The 13,041-nt window shown below is 37.3% G+C and overlaps 1 pseudogene; it reads right to left on the bottom strand.

Annotated features, from left to right (window-relative positions):
* Positions 1–9,211: 9,211 nt before the first annotated feature.
* LOC147426378 (uncharacterized) lies at positions 9,212–11,597 on the bottom strand (annotated as a pseudogene).
* Between the last annotated feature and the right edge of the window lie 1,444 nt (positions 11,598–13,041).

Below are 13,041 nucleotides of genomic sequence, written 5' to 3' on the forward strand. Positions count from 1 at the left end.
TTAAAACAAAGGTAACGTATGATTAATTATTTTATATCAAACTTAAGGTGCTATAATTTATTACTAGATTGATATAAAATAACTATTAATAAATTCATTTTTATATTTTTCAGATTGAAAGCTAAATAATATGGAGATAAGCTTTTATCTCTAATCACATACTTCAATATTTATAGCCTTAAATGTATAAATTGTGTTAAAATATATTAGGTCTTCAATTCTATCAAAGCTAAAGCAAAAGCCACAATAGACCTACAAGAAAAAGAACAAGAAGAGCAATGAAATAAAAAAGGCAACATAGAGAAAACTTCTTCTTAAGAATCAAACAACTTAAATATGCAAATATCTCGGGACGTGATCCAATAAACTACATTTATGGCTGTCCATCTTATGATGAGCTAAAACAATATATGGACGCAGCCGACAATATGTTTCAAACATGGAAAAAAACACATACTACTAAAGAACTCCCTGCAGATGGTAAATAATTCAGCTTATGTTTTTAAAAAATTACTTCTATTATTCATAATTTCAAATATAATTAATTCAAATACAATTACTTTGCAGGTCTAACAATACGAATTCTTATATTCAAAGAAGATTTACCAAATGAAGATATAATGCTTGAGCAATACAAAGCTCAAGCTTTACTAGATAAACACACGAATGGAATTTCAGCATATGCTATGAACTTATTGCATTTTGGCTACAACATTCCATTAGACTCTTTGAAAACTCTTGATAATAGACTAGCTTCAATCATTCTAAAAGAGTATAAGCAACTATACAACGTAAAAAACAAACAAGATCCAATCACTTTGGAGAGCATTATAGCATCACTAGATATGGAATTTGCACGAAGACAATATGGCACTACTTGCAACTTCTTCATTACTATGAATCCAAGCAATGGTATAAAATCATAATTTCTTCTCTATTTATAAATGATTATATTCTTCAAACTAAACAAAAAATTACATACCATTGTTTATAGATATGGATATGGCTAATAAAGGAGAATCATCTTTGCAATCAACTTCAATCCACCAGTCAAGGTACAATTATTACTTCAAAAATTCACATTTTACTCAAATACCAACAAGTTCAATAATATTTTAAATAAATTATCAACATAGTCAAATAATTCATTTTCACATCTCTTTCTCTCTCTCTCTCTCTCTCTCTCTCTCTCTCTCTCTCTCTCTCTCTCTCTCTCTCCCCACCCAAATGTGAATCCATTGTTTACTTTAAAATAACAATCTATATTTTAAAAAATTTAAATATATTTTAAATACCTTATATATTTATACTAAAACTCATAAAAGTTTATACAAAATCATTTTTAAAAAATCTTTTTTTTTTTTTTTACAGAAACAAAGTCTCCCCGAAAATCAACAACTCCATAAAATAAAAGTAATATTTTTATTTATAAATTACAATGTATAATAAATAAAAATATATATATATTGGACAAACGACTAATCTAAAAAGAAGGATTTTACAACATAAAAAACAACCTACTAAATTAATGATAACTGACATTAGCAGATACAAGCCGTTCAACAAAAAGTTCACGATCAAAATTATAGATTCAACAACAATAAAGGACAAAGCAAATCACTTAGAAACACTTTATATTAAGAAATTTAGATCGATTACTCCAAATGGATACAATATTTTTTTCGAAAATCCTTCTTCTTTTAATAAATACTATTACCTAAAAAAAAGAGATCTTATATAATTTAAAGGGTTGTTATCTCTTTCCAACTCTCTCTCTCTCTCTCTCTCTCTCTCTCTCTCTCTCTCTCTCTAGTACTAAAGTTGCCCTAAAGATACACAACCAAAATACTTCTAATAAACGTAAAGTGTTGATTTTAGAAATTTTTATTAAAAAAAAATACATTATAGATGTAATCTATTGCAAAAATGTATACATTTCACATTAAATCTAACCCTACACAACAACTTCACACTCAACCATTAGCTAACTGCCCCATACTAGTTCAAGTGTTGATTTTACAGGTGAGAGTTTAATCAATATTGGGTAGTCTCTACTATTTTTTCCAATGTGGTTCTATAAAAGATAAGTGTTATTTTACAAAAACCGAGTCCAGAGTAACTTTTCCGGAGTAAGAAACACCAGCTAATTTGCTCCCAGTGTGTATCAAACATATTATGGCATACAGTCAAGAACAGGTTTTTTCCATAGCAACTGCACATCTTTATCAGTCAAGTGACTCTACTCGGAGAGCAACGTTACTCCGTTATGAACTTCATCTATTTTCGCAGTTAAGAACAACTATTTCCCAAACTAAGTGGTGGACATATCAGGACCGAGTGACGCGTGTGACACTTTGGGGTCGTGAGCATTTCAAAAACAATATCAGATTGGTGATGGTTACTGAGACACTGGGCCTAGGGCCACAATATTATTACATTGAGCATTCAATAAAGCCAGGTTTTTCAGATCGGTTATACCTGCTAGCCCAGTTTCTACCTCCTCATAAGATTTTCTTGTACCGTAGTTATGGTCATCAACTAAGAGGATATTTTAACAGTGCTCCCCGCACTCGGAAGTATGGGGTAGCCTTGGCGACTCGTATCCTACCTTTAGTTGAGCGTCCAAACACCTGCTTTTACTGTGACAGTTGTTTGTGTGATCATGTAATGGGCGACTTAATAGAGATGTAGATGAAGGGCTCCTGAAATAATTATCAGCTAAGCTTTTTTGTCCAGTGAAGGATTTTGTGTGTGTGTGTGTGTGTGTGTGTGTGTGTGTGTGTGTGTGTGTGTGTGAGAGAGAGAGAGAGAGAGAGAGAGAGAGAGAGAGAGAGAGAGAATATACTTGGATTTAGGTGTGTGTTTTACTAGGCCTGAGTATGCCGCTTATCATTGTTTTACTAGTTGTAATATTTTTCTCATCTACTTCATACATGAAAATTTGATATGGTACGTCCATAAATAAACATACCCATATGGATCTATCTTTTGCCTTGTGGGAATCCACACTAGTACAAAGATCATAAAAATATTTTCACCCTCTTAAGAATTTCTCTCTAAGTAAGTATTTTTCACTTTCTACCATTTTTTAACATAAAAAAGGGACAAAGTGTATTATTTAATGATAACTAAGAGGGACCCTTCCATTTTATTAATTTATATTTATTTTATTTTTTATTTTTATTATATTCTATTCCCTCATGTTATATACCATGAGTTCATCACCTCATATTCGACCATAGTCAAGATACTAGTATGTATTTTTCTTATCATGGAAAATTTTTTATATTTTCAATAATCCACCCATTAGGATGCTTGGTCAAAGATGGCATGCCAAATTTACATGCACAATGGAGGGCTCACTTTCGGAGACACAAGGAAAGTTCACCAAAAGGGGCCACTCAAAAGACTTTGAGCTGTAAGAAAAGGTACACATTTTTGGAAAATTTTGACGTGTATCTCCTCTACAAATTTGAAGAAGTCCAAAACACAAGAGTTCTGGGTTTTGAGCTGAACTTTATTCATATCCTTTTTTGTAATTTTTGGAGGTATGGACAAAGAAAAATTGCATAAATGGTGGACCTAGTCTGCCCACACCATGTTGACACAGTAATCCTCAACCTTACGCACCTGCTTCCTCACACTCGCAACCACACCCAAACCTTAAAAATTTTGTCATCTCCTCTCACCCTTTTGTTCATCACTTTCCTCTCTTCACCTCCATAACTTTCATACTGCAACTCTACACATACCTCTCCATATCTCTCTATTACACCCAGATGACTAAGTCCTCTCGTCCCAACACACACATTGACATATGTGGGGTTTAATCAAGATCATCTCTCTCTCTCTCTCTCTCTCTCTCTCTCTCTATACACACACACACACACACACACATATATATATATATATATATATATATATATATATATATATATATATATATATATATATATATATATATATATATATATATATATATATATATATATATATATGTATGTATGTATGTATGTATATATATACACATGCATACATGCGCACACACATGGTTTTCCACATAGGAGGAGGGGAAGCATTGGAGCTATTTATGTTATGTTTGACTAGGAAAGTCCTTTTTTAATAGCAAATTTTGGGTTCACATACAATCTTGTATTTAAAGTATGGATGACATGGTACTACTTACAAATATCATTTTTTGCAATGTTTTGTAATAATTTTGCATCGGTTTGGAAGGTCACAAATGTATCTGTGTACACTTGGATGCTATATTACAATCTTGCATGTCATATGGGGGGATGTGCTAGCTCTTTGATAGCCTATATGCCTTGTTAGATGGTTTTTTTTGGCTTGTATAACATATATGGTGTAGCATAGATGAACTTTCATATACGTAAAGAAGCATTAGTGTGTTAAAATTGTCGATAGGGTATGGAGTTATAACTCCTTTATGAAGTTTGATTGGTTGGTTGTGCTTCTACCTACATAAAGAGGAGGTAGAATTTGGTTTATCTTATCATGGTAGATTTAGGCATCTTGCATGATGCCTTTTGAATTCATGTTGTTGGGATGCTTTTAAAAGTCACTATGCTTTTCTCCTCAAATCTGCAAGAGCATCTCGCCAGATTCTTCTTAATCAACCCACTTTCGAAAATTGGCACCACCTACTTGTGCTTATTTATGTGGTTATGGTGGTGAAAATAAAATTGTGGTATTGTGTTCGTTTCTCATAAGGCTTGATTAGTTGGATATGTTGCTAGTTGATTTCAAAGGTAGTTGGACACTTAAATTGTTTATCTCATTTCTTTTGTTTATCACTTAAATTGCAATATTGAAACACCAAGGCACTTGTTCTTTCCGAAAAGGGAAATACTAGTTATTATCTGCAATTTTTGAATTAATTTAGAACTAGACTATAATTTATATTGTTGTATTTTTTACTTCATACAAGGAAAAAAACTTGCCTTAAATGTACATACCCTGTCACTTAATTGCAATTGAGTTGCAATGTTTAGGGTAAGCCTTCTTGCTAGCTCTATATGTGTGGCTTGGTTAACGAGATTTTGGTGTCAACACATGTCATACACATCAGCTTGTTTAGCCATGAGTTTTTTCCTCGATGCAGGTAGCTAGCTTGACAGGATCGACAAGCGCTTTCCCTAAAAGGGCAATTATTCTTGTAGTCTATATGTTTTATAATCTAACAAATTGTGAATGATTTAACGTTGGGTACAGAGAAAAGAATTATTCCTACATATTATGAGTGCATTATTGCTTAACATAGTTTATAAAACAATTTTCTACATAGTTTACTTGATGAAAGGATTATAAATTTCACACACATAAACATGCACAATACCATGTCAAGAGTGGAAAGCACACACATGCCCCCCCGCCCCGCCCCGCCCCGCCCCCCCCCCCTTCCCTCTTCAACACACACATGTTTAAGTGATCACCGACAAAATGTAAGCACCATGGCAAAATCGAAATTTTTTGGTTATTTATTTTTAAATGAAAAGAAGGAGGCCTTTATCTTGGATGCTCGAGACCACCTCTCTCCCTCTCTCTCTCTCTCTCTCTCTCTCATTAAATGTCAAACCACTTGCAAGCATGATTATGATGGACCGTCGGGGAAGTGATCTCCTCAAGAAGCCCTGCTAAAAATATAAAGATATGGAGAGGTAATCCCCCTTTGAAGCTCACTTAGTCCTTATTGTGAACTTTTTGTGTGTGGTTTTGGTTTTCACTCTATCAAGTCACTAAGAACTCCAATAAGCAAATGGAAGAAGAAGCCATTACATCTTTGCAAGTTGGGAGCCAAAACGACTTTTTGAGAAGTCATTAATTAATTAGTTTTTGGGGTTTTCGGTGGGAGAGGGGGGGGGGGGGGGGGGGGGGGGGCGGGCGGGTTGTGTTGTTGGTGGTAATGAAAAACAAAAGTGGAGCAAGTAGCTATCATTGAGAAGTTTTTGGGACTAACTTTGTGTGTTATAGGTAAATTTAACCTACAATGCCTTTGGGTATGAGGCTGACCGGTCATATGTCTTTGCACTAATTTATTTCCTCGTGTAGACAACGTTTTATGTTTTAAAACATAAATGAAAGCCAGTATGTTGAGACAATTTTTTCAACGGGTCTTATTAAGGGGTATCTTAGCAAGATACCTTTTCGAAGCAAAGTAAAATGGTGAAAGCGAAGATCTTGGTGTGAGCTTTGAGTGAATGAAACGGAGCCACATGACAGGGCGATGCACGATGTAGAGACCAGGTGGCAGGCCATGAAGGCAATGCCTTCAGCGCCCAGATGGTGGACTGCGGTGCATCGCAGTGGACATGAGCAGTGCGAGGCAAGACAAGGCAACATTAGGTTTTTTTAAATTGCATAGCATAGCGACCACGAAACGAAAGCTCGCAGATTGGAGTAGCTTACTCCAGACGACTCGTTGGAGGGATCAAGAGGGGTGGAATCGTGCAGGAGATCCTGCCTTCGTGTCTCTCTCATGCTCGTGGGCAGGACCCAGAAGCCATGGAGTCTCTCTCTCTCTCTCTCTCTCTCTCTCTCTCTCTCTCTCTCTCTCTCTCTCTCTGCCCTGCATGATTTGTAGCTCGCGCCTGTCTGGCCTGCATGGTTCGATCGCAATGAGTTCAACTGATCACCACGGGTGTGATTGAGAGGGTAGCTGGCACGCATAGCTAGTCGTATCTCTCTTTTTTTCTCTCTGATATGGGTGCACACATGGAGGACTCTCTCTCTCTCTCTCTCTCTCTCTCTCTCTCTCTCTCAAACAATGGTTTCCACTGCCACACGATGGGACTTGAGGATGAGCCGACAATCAACACAAGGCAAGAGGAGTGTGGAGCAAGAGGATGTGGAGGAGGATGAGGACGACGAGGGGGCGAGAGCTTACACTTGATAGAGGTTAGGCCGGACACGGAGGAGGATGAGAACAAGGTTGTAGGGAGGAGTACGATGATGTTGTGTGTCTGTTTCTTTGTTGCAGGTTTTCATGCACCCAACAAGGCCAGTCAGATGCTGGGGTTGATTGTCTCTAATGCAGTAGGAGTGGTTTGACTGGTCACAAGACCACAAGGAAGGGCGGGGCAAGCAGGACGCGCAAGGGGAAAACAGGCAATATAGAAAGGAGCGCGTGCATCACCTCCAATTGAACGCCTACTTTCAAAACTTAAGGTGTTCAAGAAATCTTTGAAAGAAATTAATTAATCGATGGAGTAGACCCGGTTTGCCTTGAAGCATTTGGGTGTGTTATTTGGTAATCATAAATTATGAAGCTATTTGGTCATTTGGAGGGGTCTCTCGTACTATCAACTTGATAACTTCCAAATAACGTTTTTGGATTGTAGTTCATACTAATGAAATATCTTGTAGGACATTCTCGACCATGGAGTTTTCTCTAAACAAAAAAGCATATGTTAGCGTTCGTGGGTGTGGAAGGTAAATGTCATAAAAAGGACTAACCTTTCGCAAATCCATAGCGACACTCTTGGTTTAAAGCGTTCGATATTATATCAAATTCATTGCCAAAGTGAGGGTTCGATCGTAGCAAGCCAATTGAATGGGTGAGAGTTGTAGTCAATCAACCAATCGTTCGCGAATGCGAAAAGTAAATGTCCCAAAAAAGACTAACCTTTTGTAAACCCGCGACGACACTCTTGATCTAGAGCGTTCGATACTATATCAAACTCATCACGAAAAAAGACATATGACTTATTGGAAATTATGGGCTCTTTGAAAAATAGGACATAAATAAACTTAAGTCTCCTGAACTTTGTCTGATGAAATTAAGTGACTAAAGAGGGAGAGCCCTAAAATATAATAAGAAACGAAAATTGTCTCAAATATTTTGGTTCCTTTATGGAGAAAAAGCATATTCAATTTATGTTTCGTTTACAGAGTGAAATGTAAGAATGTGAGTGACATTGAAAATAAGTAGAGAGTCTCTTGAGGACACATCAAAATGCATAAAAGACTAACAAATAGTTGTCTTTTGTTGTGTGGATGTAGGTGAGGATCTCTCTCTCTCTCTCTCTCATGGTTGCTGTTTAAGACAAGATCAAAGATCTTTAGCTAAAGGTAAACGCTTGTATAAAATCTAGAAATTATTTAGATTTTAGTACAAATATGTTGCCATTTGATGTTAATTATCATTTGTAATAGTTTTATTATTAACTTGCGTTTATCTATATTTAAAATTAAACAAGAACACACAAATTATACACAAAGTACTCTTTCTCGATGAGTACCATGACACTGACTCGGACCAATTTGGTTTTTGGAATTCTCTCACGCGAATTATTCCCTTTGCCTTGTGAAATCGCAAAATCTAGGGTCCCCTCTCAGAGTCCTCGTGTCCCCTTAGGCTTGACAAGTTAAAAAGATAGATGGGTCGACCATACATACTTCATTATGTTTTTAAAAATAACCTTTTTTTTGGTCAAGTTGATGATGGAAACTTAAAACAAAGTGCTCGTAATAGGGTGATTTATGACCCTCTGCAAAGGGCAAGATTTCCAAAAAGAAATAGCACTCTCTTTTTCTAACTCTTTGGTCCCATTCGATCATCCCTTAGGACTCAACCTTACTTATCTTAGGGAGCTATTAACTCCAACTTGGTCTAACTCCAAAAAAGCAAGGAGTTTTACTAGAGGTAGAGAGAGACGTCTTTAAATTAGGTATTTCCTTGACTTATGATCTCTTACGGGTCTTCTTCGCAAGATACTCTAGAAAAAGGATTCTTGTTTGAAATGACAATCCTAGTAACCTACGCTATGTCCGTTGCCTCTTTGTCAACAAACTTGATGTATACCCACCTAAATTCATCTTTGCAAAATCTTTCAATATTAAGTTTGGCAATCGTCACCAGTGCCTAAAATTGACAGGTACCCCCCAACTTTTTTTTTACGGGAAATTTCTTAGCGATGCCTTTCATGTGACAGGCTTTAAGCAAAAACATTCTAGTCATTTGACAGACAAATTTTAGGAAAGACAGAAAACAAAAAAGTATTGACGATAAGATCCTATTCAAATCCATTATCCGTTTGAGCAATGTTGTGCACAATACAAAAGTGTAGCATTACCATTCAAACTTCCAAAAACGCAAAGGTTCGAAACGGGCTAGTCCGTAGATAGATGGTAGTGTCAAAACAAGAAATGCTAAAATTGCAATAAATCCCAAAATCTATGCAATTTTCAATTATGCTAATGACATGGCTCTCCTCTTCTTTGCATTCACCCAAATCTCAAAAACATCATTCCGGTCAGTCAATCAGTGAGCTTCCATGCGCATCAATAGACAATAGCATCAAAGCATCCAAAGTATCCAATCCTAAGGCAAATCTTGAAGCATTTTTTATGAAATTTTGACGCGAGAAGCCACGTTCACATGCAACAGTGCTTGCTGGAATGACTAAACTTACCTGCCATAACCTCATTAGTGAAGGAAATAAGTCCCACCAAGTCTTATTTGCACTACAAACCTCCCATGCATCATGCATACTCTTGTTTGCCGCAACTCGATATAGCATTCCAACAAAATCTTCTCTCTCACTCTTACATCTCCGTATGTCAACAATACTACTATCCACATTAAGCCGATTAAGTAATCTTTCCAACCATTCTTGTGTTCTCTTCTCTCTATCAATCTCATTTGATGGATAGGATGATGGACTAAATATTTTGAATGCATTAAACACTGGGAGATCCTCAAATCGTCGATTCAGAGCATCCAAAATATTTTGCACATATAACTTTGCCATAGAAATACATTCTTCAAGAGATCCAGTCTTTTTTGCACTTTCTTTGGGCGATGCATTCAAGTCCAAGTTCTCCCCATCTTCATTCTCAACATCTTGGTTCTCAACATCTTCTTCGTCACACTCACCTGTTTCCATTGCCTTTTTTCCCTTCTTATCTTTGGAAATAGGCTTAAACTTCAATACATGGCTATGAGACTTCCCACTTGCATCTGCATAAACCAATTTGCCCTCTTTTGCCATCGCTAAAAAAGTTGACAAATAATTTGATCCAACACCGAAGTTATTAGCATCATTAGTAAGATATCTTCTAGTGAGCTTTTCAAACGTCAAATCAATCAAAGCACCAACAGTGGTCACATCCATCTCTTGCCTTTGGAACTCTACATTAAGCTTGTTAAGCTCTACAAGCACATCGGCCAAAAGATGAATCATAAATTGTACTTGAAAGATAGTAGCATACCCATACCACTTCTTTTCACGAAGTTTCCATTGTGCAAGAACAACAGGCATAATTTTGACAAGTCTTTCCATGACTTTGCCTCTTGAAAGCCATCGCACTGAGTGAATTTGTAACGCTTTCACATCCTGAATATCATACTCACTCATGATCTTCCACAATTCTTCATGTCTCTTCCCAGACTTTCCCAACCATGAATACACTTTATTTGCAACTTTGTCAACAAAGGCGTATACATGAGGATGAGACACAAACCCATCCTTTGCTGCCAAAGCGTGTCTGTGTGCAATGCAATGTACACCCATGATACGAGGCATATCTTTTTGAAAGCGCGCAATGAGACCCGTCTTATGACCAATCATCACCGATGCACCGTCGGTTGCAATAGCAATGAGCTTGTTTACATCTAATTCATTGTCTTTTAAAAATTGAATCATTGCATCATAGACACCCTTTGCATTTGCATTCTCCATGGGAAGCAATTCAACATAGCAACATCTAGCACGTCCCTTCCCTTTGTTACCCACATATGTCACATAGACAATCAAGTGCTTTTCTATAGTACGATCCGTACTCTCATCGATGAGCACAGAGTAAAATGGACTTGCACACATCTCTGCCAGCATTTGCTTCTTCACATGATCCTTTATGGAAAGCATCATCTCTCTGCCAGACACTAGATTCACATACGAGCCATACTCTTCAGAAGCAGGCATATTCGGCATATGCATCTCACGAAGAAATTTGCAATGAGTGGGATATTTATCCAATGGAATATCCTCACATGCACAAAAGTAAACCAACTTCATACATGTCACAATACGCATTTGCTCCAAATGAACCATTGAGTCCATACCATCATCAAGAGGACCTCTACCCGTATCCTCCATACGTTTCTTGGCATTTAATAAACGCACAGAATCAGTATGATCCTTGGTGAGAGAATGGTCATGTAATGTTGAGATCATAAATGCACTTGAACCTTCGCAAGTATACACATTGATCTTCTTACATTCCTCACAAAAAGTGCATTTAATAATCTCCTCATTCAACATGTTCTTACATAAGTAAGCCCAAGGATGGAGAAGATTCCATTGTTGCCGCCACCTTCTCTTAGTTATCTTAACACCCTCGGACATAGCTACATCAACACCATTTGCCTTACTACCAAGACCTTGCTTTGCGCTACCACTCATATTGTCCACAGATGGATCTACATTTGATGCATTTTCCACATTTGTCAATGCATTGCCGCCTTGGACACTACTTGTAGGTTTGATCAAAAACGCATCTAGCTTAGGATGAGACTTTCTCTTCTTCTTTGCAGAAAAAAGAGAAGATGATCTTACTCTCTTGCTAGGCTCCATTCCAATTTCTCTAACTCTAGCAATACGAATAACTCACCTAATCTGCAAAATTAACCATACATAGCAAACTACAAGTCACATACTGTTTTTTATTCAAAAGCATAGTGCAAGCAAAAGCTTTGAACATTGCATAACGAATAATGATTAAAAAACATTGAGCAAAAGCTTCCTTCGTTCGAGCACTTACAACTTGGGTATGCGGTGGGTTGATGAAGACTGCAAATATCCTCTCCTAGGTTCAACGAATCAACTCGTAGCAGGACCCAGGTTCAACTCTGTAGCATTTCAAATACTAGACGAAATGAATCAACAGTGCACTGTGCATTCTCTTTAGACTCCACAAGAACCAAGCCTCAAGGCTCTCGCATACCTTCTTGCTGACTGTAGCCGCAATGCGGAAATAAGCCTGCTCGTCCAGCTCCACTCAAAGTCAGCACGCAGCCCTGTTCCCAAGCAGACTAGTATTGTAACCGACGGCAATGCACCAAAGCAGCCAGCAGCGCAACCTGCTTCCTTGAATCCCTTCGCGCGCCAGTAGCCTTGCAAGTTTCTCTCCGTTCGGTTGCTGCAGCCTGCAACTCGCAGGTCTTCAAAGCGATAGCCTACAGGGACGTTTTTTCGCGCTCTGGTTTTTAGCAGGGCATTCGAATTTCGAGGATAGGCCTTCACGTAGGCTTTACACACAATGCAAGGCTTAGCCTTTGAAGTTTGGAGTGTCCGGCCTTAAGATTTTGAGCCACATCAAATTTGGGCCCTGGCCAATGACCACTTGCCATGCTCAATGTCTCTTTGAAGTCAGAAAGCGGACCAGAGTCATGACCATTGACTCATGAGTCATAGCACATTATACATATGTATTGTATTATCTATATCTACTATTATGTATCCTTCATATATACTGGAAAAAATGACAGGTGATTCACAAATCAGGACTTGTCATTTGACAGCCATAAATTTTTGTTGCTTGTCGTTCGACAGAAAAATTCTCTAGCTGCACTTGTCATTTGACAGGTAAATTTTTCTAGAACCTTTTTTGACAGGCAAAATGTCGCTTGACAGGAAAAACAGGTGTCAATTTTAGGCCCTGATCGTCACCTTCTTGAAAATGTTTTGTATAGCTGGAAGTATTTAGAGGCTATCAAGAGTATCTTTTGTAGAAGGAATGTATTGATGAGAAGTCTCCACTCTGTCTTTGTTAAGATCACAGCAGTGTTCGGGAAAAATCATTTTCACAAACATACAAAAATCCCTCCAAGACAGATCTAAACTGGAAATTTTACAATACTAGCCAATATATTTGCAAAATTACACTATTTTCCATGTATTTTAAACATAATTTTCTCCTTCTTGCCCTCCCCTCAACCGGCTACTTTGATTTTGCAACCGGCTCAAGGCTAAGCTGAGGCACACTTTTCCCAAACACTGGATCACAGCAAATTTTGAA

Source organism: Adiantum capillus-veneris, chromosome 24 (genome assembly GCF_014529385.1).
Source record: "Adiantum capillus-veneris isolate H3 chromosome 24, ASM1452938v2, whole genome shotgun sequence".
NCBI classification, from domain to species: Eukaryota; Viridiplantae; Streptophyta; class Polypodiopsida; order Polypodiales; family Pteridaceae; genus Adiantum; species Adiantum capillus-veneris.